The 5,354-nt window shown below is 37.0% G+C and overlaps 1 pseudogene; it reads right to left on the bottom strand.

The window, feature by feature from the left end:
* Positions 1-960: 960 nt before the first annotated feature.
* Positions 961-2,369, bottom strand: LOC100615985 (centromere protein U-like; annotated as a pseudogene).
* Positions 2,370-5,354: the final 2,985 nt, after the last annotated feature.

The following is a 5,354-nucleotide window of genomic DNA, read 5'->3' as shown; positions in this document are numbered from 1 at the left end:
ATCCTCATAAACCATCAACCAGTAAGGTGTCAACAGATGCTTCTGCTGACACTGACTGGGATAATGGCATTGAAGATGCTTATATTTTAGAAGCTACTGAAGATGTCGAATTAGCTGAAGCTGCAGAGAACAGTCTTCTCAGTTATAACAGTGAAATGGATGAAATTCCTGATAAACTAATCACAGAAGTACTATACAAGTACCTAATTCACTATGGACACTTACGTCACCAGGCTATAATTTGCCTGATGTCTGTGAGATTTGATAACAAATATATTGTCACTAAACCTGTTTACATAAACTAAGTTTTATCACTTTGTTTTCCCATGTTTGTTTTTTACTTCTATAAACCAGTTTTACCGAAAATTAGCTTTGGTGTACTTAAATTCAGTAGATATCTCCTTCTTAATCAAAATCAGTTTATGTTCACATCAAGATAATTTTATGTTTATTAAAACTCTTATATCTGGGGCTGATTAAGATACGATGTCAACAGTTTAAAATTTATTACTCAAGATATTAGCCAGAAAAGATGATCATGGCCTTTAAAACTATTTGAAAAACGGATGCCATTTAACATTGTTCACAGTCATTTAATTTGAATGACAAATATTAGGTTCTGATAACTAGGCCATACTTCTTTGCAAAAAAAATTATTTATAAAAGTATAGTTTCAGAAGGTAACAATAGCATGAAACTAACATTTCTATAGGCACATTTTAGTAGGCTGTGCTTCTTCTTTCTGGTCAAGGAGCTTCTCTAATTGATGGTTGATATTTTGCAGGTGATTTTCAGCTCCCAAAATTGTTAAAATAACAGAGCTGGAAGGCTGGATGAATTATACGTTTCCTTTATGTTTGCTTCTTTCTCCTGAACATCTGATAATATTGATAAAGCCGTTTTAAATTAGATAAGAAATATGCTGCATTCCTAAGGGAAGAATTTCTGTCCTTAAGTTTATCACATTTTGTTTGTAGTTGTTTCAGCTGTGGCTCTAATGGAAGCAGTTCATCCTAAACTTCAATCAAACGTTGCCTTTTCTTTTCAATATCTGAAATCATCTTAGCATTCTTCCTTTTCAAGTTTTTCAACATCTGGACTTCTTTAAACTTTTTGATGGGTTCTTTTTAATGTTAAAATAAAATGTGTTGATGGCTTTCTTACAAATTTTAGATTCTATTCTTTGTTTATACTCTAGGAGGATTTTCTCAAATGTGGGCAAAACAATATTCAACTCCATGATGTTACTGGTTTTCTTATAGACACCAAATATGCCCAATGTTGGAAGTATCTGAGTCAATGGCTTTACTTCTTGATTTCTTCCTTTTGTCATAAGACATCTTTCCTTTTTTTCTGAGTTTTCAATTAAATTTCTGTTGCCAAGGTCTCTTTCTCAACAGAGGGCTGGGCACTAAGAGGTCCTATCTTTTTAGAAGTGATCAACTCAGCTGGTTTCTCTGAAAGTTCTGAAGATGCTGTAGTTGGAATAGTCTCATGTCATTGTGTACCCATTTTTTCTGCTGATTTAGCTTTTCTTCTTACATCACTTTCTTCAGTACTTTCCCAGTCATTATTAATGGGCTTGTGTTTTCTTCCTGGCTTTTTTTGCACTGTTTTTTTGTTTTGTTTTGTTTTGTTGTTTTTTTGGGTTTTTTTTGAGATGGAGTCATGCACCATTGCCTGGGCTGGAGTGCAATGGTGTGATCTCAGCTCACTGCAACGTCTGCCTCTTAGGTTCAAGCGATTCTCCTGCCTCAGTTTCCCAAGTAGCTGGGATTACAGGAGCCTACCACCATGCCTGGCTAATTTTTGTATTTTTAGTAGAGACGGGGTTTCACTATGTTGGCCAGGCTGGTCTTGAACTCCTGACCCCATGATCCACCCGCCTCAGCCTTGCAAAGTGCCGGGATTACAGGTGTGAGCCACCGTGCCCAGCCTTTTGCACTAATTTTTGCAGATTTGTTTTCACTTGCTTTATTTTCAGAAGTGTCTGAACTTCTTTTTGCTTCGTTTCCTGGGGGAGTTGAAGAGATAGATAATCCACAGTGTCGGGAGAATAATTCTTCATCAGCATATATAGCTGTGCTGTGTAAAGGAGGATGAAAGCCTTCCTAAGGTTCTTCATCTTTCTCATTTTCATCTAGACTGCCAATGCTTGAGATATCAGAATTATCAGGAAAATTGAACATATCAATAGACTTGTACTTTTGAGCAGCTTTACTTTTCATGGAATGTGTTCTTTCTAAAGTGTTCTTTGAATATCTTGTACCCACAGGCCCGGGAGGCTGCACCCACCCACCAGTGGTTATTTTTCTTTGCACCTTCCTGGGTGAGGGCCAAGTCACTTTCAGAGGGCTATTATCATGCATAAAGAAACAAGAGAGACTAATTGCTGTTGGGACTGACCCATGCAGTGCTCTGTGGCCTCCCCAGATCCCTTGGATGCGAGGCAAGGCAAGAATCAACAGAATAGCCTTTTTATCTGTCTATCCATCCATCCATGTATCCATCCATCCATCCATCCCTGTATCCATCCATCCATCCATCCATCCATCCATCCATCCATCCATCCAACATCTGCAAGGTGCAGACACTGCTCCAGGTAGCAACAACAACAAAAGTATAAGAATAGTTCCAGTCCTCAAAGTTTGCGGTGCAGTTGTGGAAAGACTGAAAATAACAAACTCAATGTCCCCAGTCCTCATCAGCCTATGAATATAAACAGGAGTCCATTAATTCAAGTAACCCCCTCAGAATCATTTAATTCCCAGCAATGTGTCTCTCAAATACTTCTTTTTTAAAACATTTTTTATTTCCATAGGTTATTGGGGAGCAGGTGGTGTTTGGTTACATGAGTAAGTTCTTTAGTGGTGATTTGTGAGATTTTGGTGCACCCATCACCCAAGCAGTATACACTGCCTCCTATTTGTAGTCTTTTATCCCTCAGCCCCTTCCTACCCTTTCCACCTGAGTCCCCAAAGTCTATTGTGTCATTTTTATGCCTTTGCATCCTCATAGCTTAGCTCCCACTTATGAGTGAGAACATACAATGTTTGGTTTTCCATTCCTGATTTACTTCACTTAGAATAATAGTCTCCAATCTGATCCAGGTCTCTGCAAATGCCATTAATTCATTCCTTTTTATGGCTAAGTAGTATTCCATGGTATATATATATATATACCACAGTTTCTTTATCTGCTTGTTGATTGATGGGCTGGTTCCACGTTTTTTCAGTTGTGAATTGTGTTGCTATAAACATGCATGTGCATGCAAGTATCTTTTACGTAAAATGACTTCTTTTCCTCTGAGTAAATAACCAGAAGTGGGATTGCTGGACAAATGGTAGTTCTACTTCTAGTTCTTTAAGGAATCTCCACACTCTTTTCCATAGTGGCTGTACTAGTTTACATTCCCACCAGCAGTGTAGAAGTGTTTCCTGTTCACTGCATCCATGCCAATATCTAACGTTTTTTTAAATTTTTTTTTATTATGGCCATTCTTGCAGGAGTAAGGTGGTATCACATTGTGGTTTTGATTTGCATTTCCCTGATCATTAGTGATGTTGAGCACTTTTTCATGTTTGTTGGCCATTTGTATATCTTCTTTTGAGAATTGTCTATTCATGTCCTTAGCCCACTTTTTGATGGAATTGTTTTTTTCTTACTGATTTGAATTCGTTGTAGATTCTGGATATTAGCCCTTTGTCAGATGTATAGATTGTGAAGATTTTCTCCCACTCTTTGGGTCATCTGTTCACTCTGCTGACTGTTCCTTTTGCTGTGAAAAAGCTCTTTAGTTTAATTAAGTCCCAGCAATTTATCTTTGTTTTTATTACATTTGCTTTTGGGTTCTTGGTCATGAAATCCTTGCCTAAGTCAATGTCTAGAAGGGCTTTTCCAATGTTATTTTCTAGAATTTTTACAGTTTCAGGTCTTAGATTTAAGTCTTTAATCCATCTTGAATTGATTTTTGTATAAGGTGAGAGATGAGGATCCCGTTTCATTCTCCTACATGTGGCTAACCAATTATCCCAGCGCCGTTTGTTGAAAAGGGTGTTCTTCCCCAAACTTTATGTTTTTGTTTGCTTTGTCTAAGATCAGTTGGCTGTAAGTATTTGGGTTTATTTCTGGGTTTCTCTATTCTGTTCCATTGGTCTATGTGCTTATTTTTATACCAGTACCATGTTGTTTTGGTGACTATGGCCTTATAGTATAGTTTGAAATCAGTAATGTGATGCCTCCGGATTTGTGCTTTTTGCTTAGTCTTGCTTTGGCTATGCGGGCTTTTCTTTGGTTCCATATGAATTTTAGGATTTTTTTTTTCTAATTCTGTGAAGAATGATGGTGGTATTTTGATGGGAATTATGTTGAATTTGTAGATTGCTTTTGACAGTCTGGTCATTTTCACAATATTGATTCTACCCATTCATGAGCATGGGATGTGTTTCCATTTGTTTGTGTCATCTACGATTTCTTTCAGCAGTGTTTTGTAGTTTTCCTTGTAGAGGTCTTTCACCTCATTGGTTAGGTATATTCCTAAGTATTTTATTTTTTTGCAGCGATTGTAAAGGGGTTGAGTTCTTGATTTGATTCTCAGCTTGGTCACTGTTGGTCTATAGAAGAGCTACTGGTTTGCGTACATTAGTTTGTACACCATTTGTATTATTAATTTGTATTTTTCCAGATAATATATTATTGGGAAACTTTGCTGAATTATTTTATCAGTTCTAGGAACTTTCTGGAGGAGTCTTTAGTGTTTTCTTGGTAAACGACCGTATCATCAGCAAACAGCAACAGTTTGACTTCCTCTTTACCGATTTGGATGCCCTGTATTTCTTTCTTTTATCTGATTGCTCTGGCTAGAATTTCCAGTACTATGTTGAGGAGTGGTGACAGTGGGCATCCTTGTCTTGGTCCAAGTCTCAGAGGGAATGCTTTCAACTTTTCCCCATTCAGTATTATGTTTGCCGTGGGTTTGTCATAGATGGCTTTTATTATATTGAGATATGTCCCTTGTATGCCAATTTTGCTGATAGTTTTAATCACAAAGTGATGCTGTATTTTGTGGAATGCTTTTTCTGTATCTATTGAGATGTCATGTGATTTTTGTTTTTAATTCTGTTTATGTTGTATATCACATTTATTGCCTTATGTATGTTAAACCATCCCACCATCCCTGGTATGAAACCTACTTGATCATGGTGAATTATCTTTTTGGTATGTTGTTGGATTCAGTTAGCTAGTATTTTATTAAGGATTTTAGCATCTATGTTCATCAAGGATATTGGTCTGTAGTTTTCTTTTGTGGTTATGTCCTTTCCTGGTTTTGGTATTAGGGTGATATTGGCTTCATA

The sequence above is a fragment of the Pan troglodytes genome, chromosome 9 (assembly GCF_028858775.2).
Source record: "Pan troglodytes isolate AG18354 chromosome 9, NHGRI_mPanTro3-v2.0_pri, whole genome shotgun sequence".
Taxonomy (NCBI): Eukaryota; Metazoa; Chordata; class Mammalia; order Primates; family Hominidae; genus Pan; species Pan troglodytes.
Note: the sequence above shows the minus strand (reverse complement) of the source record. Positions and strands in the feature narration are given on the sequence as shown.